The sequence below is a fragment of the Bidens hawaiensis genome, unplaced genomic scaffold (assembly GCF_021521415.1).
Source record: "Bidens hawaiensis isolate Kalapana, Puna unplaced genomic scaffold, B.hawaiensis_p1.1 tig00001087_1, whole genome shotgun sequence".
Classification (NCBI taxonomy): Eukaryota; Viridiplantae; Streptophyta; class Magnoliopsida; order Asterales; family Asteraceae; genus Bidens; species Bidens hawaiensis.
In genome coordinates, this window is record NW_027491062.1 from 1,758,881 (window position 1) to 1,769,728 (window position 10,848).

At 33.6% G+C, this 10,848-nt stretch overlaps 3 non-coding genes across 3 annotated transcripts; all 3 read right to left on the reverse strand.

Moving 5' to 3' along the window:
• Positions 1 to 7,422: 7,422 nt before the first annotated feature.
• On the reverse strand, positions 7,423 to 7,541 carry LOC143559024 (U5 spliceosomal RNA). Its single transcript, XR_013139850.1, has one exon. It is a non-coding gene; the product is annotated as a U5 spliceosomal RNA (small nuclear RNA).
• A 519-nt stretch (positions 7,542 to 8,060) lies between these two features.
• Positions 8,061 to 8,221, reverse strand: LOC143558987 (U1 spliceosomal RNA). The gene has a single exon (XR_013139841.1). It is a non-coding gene; the product is annotated as a U1 spliceosomal RNA (small nuclear RNA).
• A 1,668-nt stretch (positions 8,222 to 9,889) lies between these two features.
• LOC143559044 (U5 spliceosomal RNA) lies at positions 9,890 to 10,009 on the reverse strand. The gene has a single exon (XR_013139855.1). It is a non-coding gene; the product is annotated as a U5 spliceosomal RNA (small nuclear RNA).
• Positions 10,010 to 10,848: the final 839 nt, after the last annotated feature.

Genomic DNA, 10,848 nt, shown 5'->3' on the forward strand with positions numbered 1-10,848 from the left:
TTTGATTAGTTACAAATGAGATCAAAAGTTTGATAAAGACATGATTCAACTAATTAATGGGAAAACCATAAGCCCATTTTGTGCCAGCCTCTAATTATGTCCACCATTTTTGCATGACATCTAGGGTTTATGATCAAAATGTGTGATGCTTATGCTAATAATAAAGTTATGTGAGTAATTAACTATTGAGGCATCACATACTCTTGTATGATTCTTAAATCTGGTTCTCGAAGTCGGTCATATATGTGAACTTGAAAATCAAGTTATCATCTATGACTAGCTCCGAGTTTCGAGTTCTAAAACCAATAAGTCTCTTGTTCGTATGTTTGATTGTGAATATAGTACAACTATATTGATTAAGTGAGATAGGTTATTACTTTTTTCACTTTTTTTTTCAAATCAAATATATTTCACTAAAAAATAGTGTTTATATCGATAGTCGATACTAAAGGCAAACATGTAACACATGCTTCTTCCCTTAACACGTTAGTATCATCATGAAATCAGTATTTGCATTTGCAAAGGAGATCCATTTATCCTATAGTATTTGATTAAATGGCATTTAAGTTTTAAACCTATCTTTATTTTTATTTTTATTTTTTTTAAATCACTGAGATAAGTGTGTTTTCTTGACCAACTATTTGCAAATTTGTTACGAGACTAAAGATATTTTAAACTATTTCTAAAAGAATTATAACTAATTTATTTTAAATATCGGGGCTAAAGAAATAAAGATTGACAAGGTGACACATACCTTGAGGGGCTTTTAACTACATGTCTTGTTGAAAATGAGAAAGGGCACACATCACCAATACTTTTCCAAAACAACATTTCACCGATATTTTTTTAGTCATTAATTTACTAATATAATAATTTGAAATAAAGATAATATATCAAGTCACGATTTTTCTAAATATGACTCCTAGAAAAACAATAATAAATGAATATGATTCATATGCACGTTAAAAATCAAAACAATTCAAATTATTCATGTCCATCACGGGACTTGAACTCCCAACCTCTTTGTGTCGGGCAACATTTTACACACCACGATAATAGGCAAAAGGCTCATTTGTTTCAAAGAGTATTGTTGTAGAACACTCTGAAGAATTGATACAATCAATATACGAAATCAAAAGGTTATTGTTTTGGATCACCTAACGATTACAAAAGGAGAATATGAAAGTATTACAGTATACAAGAAAAGTGAATTGAACTAAACTGAAACCCTAATTTCCAATCGCTATATAAAACAACTCAGTAAGTTTCACTTTTGCCCCCTGAAGAATCATCCATCTAACAAATGAGCCTCAAACTATCTAATCTCTTGATAAATGACAGAACAGTCCCTGAAATATATTGCAAGGATTATTGACTTTAATCCCCAACAAGTATTTTATTATTATAAAAAGTAAACAAATATTTGAAAACTATAAACTTAGGATATATAAGATATAATGTAACATATTACTTAGGTTAAAGTTGTCTATCTTAGGTAAACTGAACTGTTTTAAAACCAAACATTAGAGAGAGTTGTTTTTCTTGTTTTTTTTTTTTTAAATCAAAAGTTGATTTATGAGTTAGTAGTTATTTACGATAGCGACTACAAGTGAAAACCGTAAAAGTTGCTACCTACGATATTAACTTGAGTTATGTGAGTTTCCAGTATAACTTAAGTCATTATCTCAAATAGTGGCTACTTATTTTCTTTAATATAAAAAAAAGATAAGTTATAACTTATAACTAATGTATTTCATATATTATCTAACACACTTTAACAGCAGTGTTTTGTCTATTAACCTTTAAACTTGATGAAGATGCCTAGACATATGTTTGTTGGGCCAGTAGTTGTTTGATGGGCCTTGGGTAAGGGTAGCACATATAATAACCAAGGGGAAACACATAATACTGCGAAGGTGCGGGCCTGCATATATGGTGTACGTCAACATTGGGCGCTCCCCAGTAACCGGTCCCACAGCTAAATTTAATCATAGATATTTGGTAGAGGCCACGCGACCACTTGGGCCGACCTTAGGCTAGCACCCCTCTAGAGTGCAATGGAGGTCAACAACCTAGGCCATGAACGGCTTCTTCTATTTTTTGTACTACAATACTTACCCCTGGTTTCTTATTCCCAACGATGTGGGATGTGCTTAATGATATATTTATGTTTTCGTAATTATATGTTCTTAGTTATGGAGTCACATAGAATATGAATAAATGAAGTTATGGAACATTACCGGAAAGAATAAGAAAAGCCAATCATGTACGAGTCATTGTTGTAACGCTGATAACCACCATTAACATGTTCTGTTTGTTTGAGGTTTTATTTCTCACTGTCCATCTTATAGTTTCCTAATACGAGTATTATACCAAACACACCAATGCAAATAAGAATACTTCAACTTAGCTCTAAATATAAGTTTCCTACTCCCAGCTTCTAAATCGGACATGTATCGAAGAACCGTAGAAGCCATCTTTCATAATCAGATACAAATGGCATCCCACACCCACAAGAATTTTATATATATACTCTATAATTTGATGGTTTTTACTAAAACTGTGTATTTTCTTTTTAGATATCTCTATACAGCCGATGTGGGATGGAGTTCACAGTACATATTTTAGATGAAGTAACATGTTTCCTATCCTTGTAGCCCAAGGAGCTTTTCGAGATCAACATTTTATTTTGCGGGCCTGTTAGACTTGCCGGGCCTTGAATTTGGAAGACACGTGAGGTGAGTGCTATACGATTATCACGAGCTTAGCAATTGATGAATGATGATAGATCTCCAAGACTGCATCGTATTTGACTCTAACTAAAACGGCCCATTTCAACCCAAGATACTTTCTTAAGCCCGAAACGAATTGATACTTTCTTAAACTGACCGCCCGTTAGCTTACCGGACCCACCGGTCCGGCATACTTCATTGTATGTAAAGGTTGAATTGATACTTCATTGCTCTAGACAATGTTGATTTGAAGTTTGAACCATGGTTTAGCTGCAGGGTTTGAAACCAAAGATGTAAGTATGTATAAGTCATTAGATTATGAACAACGTGTTGGTGCATAATGTGAAGGCTTGAACTTATAACATATCAGACAAGATTAAAACATTATACTTTAATATAAGATAACTAACAAATATTGATATGGTACAAATAAAATACAAATGATGATGGTGGTGAACTGGAGACGGCTGTGCATTATATTTTTTTATAAAGATTTAACTTTGTTTTTGAACAAGGATTCTAGAAACAAGGGTTTTGGTCTTTAAACAAAAAGTAAACAGATATTTTGGACATGGTTAATGAAATGGGCAAGTTCAGGGATGGCCATGCGTGAAAAACAGATTTTGTTGACTGACAAAGGTCATTAGGTGAAATGTAAAATCGATCGCACAATAAACGTGACAGTAGTTTTTAAAAAACTTTATAATTTATGGCATTTAAAACATAGTTGCTATATTTAATTGCTATATTTAACTTTAAAATGTCCACACAGATTAAAAATACAACTATTAAAATATTTGATTTAAATTTACTTTACTATCTATAATATATATAAACGAAAGGCAAGGGATCCTCCCACACCACTCTGAATCGTGAAGCGTGTCAGTTTGTGTCTGAGGTTGTCGGTCATCGTTTATAATGCCTCATATAGGCCTGTACGGGTCGTATAGGCCTATACGGGTCGCATAGACCTATACGGCCGTATAGACACTTTAAAAAAAATAAAAATTGATGACCATATATACAATATATCAGATTTATACTGGTCGTATTTGGCTCATTTATCTTAACGGGCTTAAATGTTGAGCTCAAGCTTAGCTCGTCAAAAGCTCAAGACTGTTTGGGGTTGGTTGACCCAGCTTGTTTATTATTAAATTTTCTAAAAAAATTGAGGTCTTTTAATATTCTAGATATATTTGGCTTACATATAATAAAAATTTGAGGTTTTTTTAATATCTAGTCCACATACATTAAAATAAAAGTGCACCCCAAAATACATCATGTTCCAAACACATGGTCCACATACATAAAAGTAACCAGTTCACCCAAAATGCATCTAGTGTTAAACGTGGTCCACATACATAAAGTTCATAATAGTGCACATCAACACATAATGAAAATAAAATAAGAACTACTGTGGTGGTGGCCTCTGTGCATGTGGCTCCAATGCCGGTGGTGAACCATATCCGTATAGGCCCGTATAATCGTTTTCCAGCAGCGATTAAGCCGGTCTAAATGTTTCTTCAAATGTTTTCTATACGGTCGTATAGCCCTATACGACCGTATAGGTTTTATGGTTTTGTCAGAAGGCAATACGAGCCATTTAATGCCTATACGGTTCGTATAGACCTATACGGTCGTATAGGCTGCAAAAAGCTATTTTTTGTCCCCTTGTCAGGCATGCATACCCTATACAGCCGTATAGGCCTATACGAGCCGTATAAGCATGTGGGGGTGGTGTATGAGAATCACATCCCAAACTAAAACAGAAAAATCTTATGTGTCGCGATGTGGTCGCCCCCCATTTCTTTGGAGTCACCAGACTTGCTTGATTTTTGAATGATGGATTCTTATGCATTTGACCCGAATTCACGGGTATGGGTCTCATCAAACCTATATATTTCTTAAACGGGTTATAATATCTCATTAAATTTAAAACTAATATCACCAAATATTTGATATAAAAATCCTAAAAGTAGGGATATACTAAAAATTAATATATGATTTATTTAAAAAAAGATATATATATTTTATAATTAAAAAAACCAATTTTATAGTAAAAAAATAAACGGGTCATGGGTCTCATCAAACTCATATAACTTTTAAACCGGGTTATAACATATCATTTATATGTGAAACAATTTATCATCAAACCATAAGTATATTATTAACTTTCATACAACAAAAAAATATTCAAAAAATAAATAAATATTAGTAACAAATAATATAAAACAACCCCCATAATATGGGGATTAAAACTAGTATAATATATAATTAGGTTTAATTTATCTTTTGAAATTTAAGGTTATTCATCATATTTCATTTCTACGAACAGTCATTTGAGGCAAAACTGAAACATAACAGGTTACACTAGGTTTATTTTTATTGAAAAAACAGGTTCTACAAATTACAACAAATGAATGTTAGCACACTAAACTACCATAATATTTAACTGATGTTCAAACGTATAACTTATAGCCATTTTATTCAAAAGTAAAAGTAAGAGACCATTGTTACACAGAATTAAATAATGGGTTTCATTTCTTTAGCTTTCTCTACACAGCCGATGTGGGACAGAATTAGAGTTACAAATCCTGAGTCTTATATGCAACCGATGTGGGATGGACTCCACATACCAAATCCTTCTCACCTTCTACCATCATGACACCAACACCGCCACCGCCACAGATGTCGTCTCCACCAGCCACTTCCACCTTACGAAGAAATAAAGTCATTTTGATACTTTTTTTCCTACTACGATTTGTTTCAACTTAAATTTATATAAGTTAGAACCTGTTTTGACTGGAACCAAATTAGTACTTTTTAACAGTGACCAGTTTTGACTCGAACACATCAGCTGGCGGGAATGACCGAATCCACCGAATTAGGAATATTTAAGTTTTGCTTTGGTTAATGCTAATTTAACCATGGTTTGTGTTTCAGAACAAAACAAATGTAAATATTAATAGATTATGAACAACAATGTTTTCGTACAGAATGTGGGTAACAACATTAACACTATATTTCTTCATTAGTGGTTCCTTTTATTTGATCGTGATGTGAAAATTGAAATGTGAGAAAGGAACCCGTGATGATGATATTAACAAGTTTGACTAGTCGAAGGCGAGCTAATGGTTGACCAGGGTGATAGGCCGAACCAAGAAGTTGACCATCAACTGTAATGAGGAGGTTTGGATGTATTGTAAAATACAACGCAAATCAACTAAATTCGGTATGGGCTTTTCTATAGAAATGGCCAGAAGAGTTATTATATTTTCATTATGTGTTTTTATTACTTACACATGATCTTGATAGTGTTTTTACACAGTAGAAGGAAGCCGGTCGATTATGTTCATAGTCAGTTGGCTGCATAGAAGATTCTTATACATCTTACTACACTATCAATTTCCTACACAAGTGATTTTTGCTTGTGGGACAAATTACTGATTCATGCCCGGCCCGAATGGTGTAACATAAGATGACACCTACTTCAATCTGAAGCCAATAACTCGAGACATAAACACTCAAAGACTCGTCATGGGCCCAGTGTTTCCCATAATGTTTAATAGGTATAGCGTAACAATAACAGAAAACAGTTTGGAAAGATAGACATGGGTTTTTAGCTGTGCATATATCCTAGAGGCAAAGGTAGCAACTTTAACCCGTTTATGAACGGGTTGATTTGGATTGTGATTTATCTTAATCATACCAGATAGATCACAATAATTAACAGTTGCTCAAAATTGTCTCTGAACATTTACATGCATCATTAATGTATCAATATTGCATGAACATATACAACTAGGTTAATATTTTAGATAGATTCTGGATGATAGTATCAACAAATCCCACAAACCATAATAGAACTTTTTGAAATCTAATTTAAGTTCTATTTTATTCTCGTGTAAAAAGAGGTTCGCAAATCTCCAAATTATTATCTTTTTTTGTAAACATCTTAAAAGCAATAGACTTAAAAATTGGGCCGCTGCTTGGTTCATGGATCGTGAGTTATGGTCTTATTATATTAAACAGAAGAGAGATTGTATAAGTATTCGTTACAATTCAATATCATATGCATATTTAGGATAGGTGTTTGAATTTTGATTGTTCTCTAATGTGATTTTGTTAAGTGTTACTTTGCATATAGATCTTTGGGCTAATGCCGAGTTGATTGGGTTATTGCGGACCAACCAACTATGTTGGAGTGTATATAAAGAAGAGAGGCTGGCTAATTATTCTTCTTCACCCAAAATTGGGTTTTACTCATCAATTCTGTATAATCAACATCACCTCTAAGTTCATACCACTCCTAGTTTTGATACCTTTATTTGTCTTCAATTCTTGTTCTTCGTGTTGAGTTGTAGGCTAAATTTGATGTATCAAATATACTAAATATTGTAATAGATTGTATTGTTGTAGCGATTAATGTTACATCATAGCGTTTATATAAGTTACATACTTACATGTCTAGTCTATAATCTATCCTAAATTAGCTAATGGTTATGTAAAGATGAATAATCCATTTTGTATGAATAATTTTTAGATAATGTTGAGTGTCACCATTTTGTGACCGTAACAGAATACTTATTTAATGTTAAAACAATCAATCATACACAGGAAAAACCTACACAAATATGTACATTTCATAAACGAGAATGAACAAAAAGATTTAAACTAGCAACTGGTTGGAGCCTTTCAATAATAGAAAGGACTCTCCAAAAATAGTCGTATGCCACTTGATGCAGCGAATACACGGTATTCTTTAGTAAAAGGCGAAAGAATAGTTCGCTTTGTATTCACTGTGTGGCTGCGTGCCTTTCACCAGGATCACCTGCATGCCTGAAATAGTGGTTTCACCTTTTTATCTTTCTCTATGCAACCGATGTGGGATGGACTCCACATACCAAATCCTTTTCATTCTCTACTCTTTTTCCTACTTCTGTTCGGTGTAATTATTTTGAACCTGTTAGCTGGCAGTGTTTGGTTTTTGGATTTGCAGCAACAAAAGAAATGTAAATATTATCATACAACCTCCAAACAGCTTGGGAATATAGTATATATTCAACAAACTGATAATATATAAAAAAAATGTTTGGAAAGACGAAAACACTGTATCATGAAATGACTCCTGCTCTATATTGAAGTCAACAACTTGAGACATAAACACACCGAGACAGAAAACATTCAGAAAGATAGTAGTTTTCAAGTTGTGTATAAATATTGGATTGCGATTTATCTTAAATCATACCAAAGATATCAGAGTAACACAGGGTTGCCAGTCCTGTAAGTTCAAAAACAGTTTTGTAACTTTAGACTTAAAAGTATTAGGCAGAGGCCGCGCGAACGCAGGCCTCCACTGCAACAAATTATGACGTAGGCTCGACCACTTGGGCCGACCTTAGGCGGGCACCCCTCCAGAGTGCAATGGAGGTCACCAGCCTAGGCCATGGGTCTTATTGATCGCCCATTGACCCCGTCCAGGTAAGTGAGTATTCCAAAGGCCTCTTCTCGTTTTTATATACAGCACTAACTCTTGGTCTTTTTTGACATTGCCAATGTGGGATACCCTCGCATTGCTACTTCTACCGCCTCTTCAGGTTACAGTACTCTTTACCACAAGCGCAACCTGTCAAACTATGGATTAGGGGTTTGAAAAGAATGTGTGATTTTGGACACCTATTGAAAATTTGTAAGTTTAAAGGAGGTGGCATTTACTTATGGATGATTTATGTTGGTGGTGTTTCGATGTGTAGTAAAATCAAGAAAATAAGTTAAAAGGATAACAATTAACAGGTCAAACGTTATGAAAATAACACTAAGAGTAATTTTTCCTGTGTGATTTCGTACATTTTTAAATCTGCTTTTAATTAAAATACACATTTAACATATTAATTATATACAATAAAAAAATATAAAAAAAAGTTTAGATAGACAAAATGGTGGTGCCATTTTAACCCAACCCAACAGGCTTCCTGCTTTGACTCTTGGATATTGTCATTGCACCTTACATGGATAGCTATGACCTTGTCGTTCTAAAGACCGTTGCAATATGTGAATACAGGATGAGTCTTGAATATGAAAGCGGTATTCACAAGGTTGAAACCGTTAACTTATTATTGTCAATAACTTTTCTTCTTCTCAAGTTCTTGATCACGGTTTGAACAAACCATGATTTCCTTTCTGTTTCTCGTAATAGTACTAGAATTTGAGCAAATTGTGTTTAATATCGTTATGTCAAAGAATTGGACTTTAGTAAGTTTGATTTTGGTTGTCATATAAATATATGTCACTGTATGTTAATGTCATTTGTTTTGTTTGGCCTCTGAACATCAGATTAGTCATAAATTAATCTTAACTTTCTATTCTTTGTAACTTATGTATTGGCATTTTAATGAGAAATTTCTATATTTTTAGGCTTTTAGCATTATGTCTTTTGCCATTAGAAGTGTGATTGTACTTTTTTATGCTAGTGATGATTTTCCTTTAAATATTACAAATGTTACTGCTTGTGACGCTAAACAGGATTCTCCATTTTCTAATTTGAGCATTTTGATGCAACCGATGATCAGTGATAATACACGGTTAAATCCTTAATTGATTTCTTGATGACGTCGAGTCTGAATTTCTCTATTTGATGTTGGTTTATGACGGTGTTGATGATTTGAAATATGTTTTTTGTTAGTGATTCAAGTGCTACAAATTTGCTACTTTTGAACTTTGTGTTAATGTTTTGGCTGTTCTTCCTCATCTTGTTTGCTATCTTAAGAAGTTGGATATGTTTTATAACAATTTATGATTTGTAATTTCATGATTTTAGTCATCTAATACTTTTTTTTCTAAATCAATCCGTTTTGGCCATAGTGGTTTTGTCAAAACCGTTCGAGGTACTAATTCAGCGCGTGTTTAAAAGTTTTTAAATTATACAGATTGGCCCCATTTTGATGTAAAATACAACACAAATGCGCGCTTTGTTATTGTGAAAGAAAAATAATTGAATCCACCATATGCAAAATGCGCACCTTGTTATTTCAAAGGACAAAACAATTAAACCCACCATTCGCAAGTGGCCAGGCTAATTCTTTCAAAAAACATAGCAAGCAGTTCAACTATTAAACAAAGACAGAAGAAAAGGTTTATAACTTCAAGTTTTGGTTGGAGCCTTTCAACAAATAGAAAGGACTCTCCAAAAATAGGCTTATGCCACTTTGCGCAGCGAACACACGGTATTCTTTAGTAAAAGGCGAAAGAATAGTTCGCTTTGTGCTCACTGCATGGCTGCGTGCCATTCACCTGCTACACCTGCTTGATTAAATAGTGGCTTGCACCTCTTTAGGTTTCTTTAGACAACCGATGTGGGACTGACTCCACATATCATATCCTTGTATTTTTTTTTAAACTTTTTCTACATTGAGTGGTATATGCCATATGAGTAACCTCTTCACCATCACCATAACCTCCACCTACTTAGCGCTGTTGACACCGCCGCCAACACCACTTGCCTCGACCGTGCAGCCGCCTTACAGGTGGGTGAACTATTTTTGATAGGGGTGTGCATTAGGGATGAGATCGGGACCGTACACTGTGCATGGTGAGATTCGGTGCGGTTTTAGGCTAAAACCAAATCAAAAACCAAAACTTTGGTTTTTGGATTTTTTAAACCGTTCGGTTTCGATTTCGGTTTCGGGTTTTTTCGGTTTTTCCATTTGCTTGCAAATTTTGATGCGCGAAAAAAAAAGTTGGGGAGAAATAATATAATATAAGTATATTGAATTTTGATAATTATACCTTTTTAAAAGATATTCGAGTTACATATTTATTAATTTTTTATTAATTATTTAAAATAAAAATATAAAAGTTTAGAAATTCGGTTCGATTTTTCGGTTTTAATTTCATTCAAAACCAAAACCGAACTGTAAGTTCGGTTTTTACAAAAACATAAAACCAAACCTTCGGTTTTTTGTTTCGTTTCGGTTTTTCCGGTTTCGTATTTTTTTTTTCGATTTCTTGCACACCCCTAATTTTTATGTCTTTTTTTTTTTATCTTGACGGTATATTCTAACGCACGCCTGTTTTAATTAAAACTTGTTTTGACCCGAACAAAAAGAAATTTTTAAAG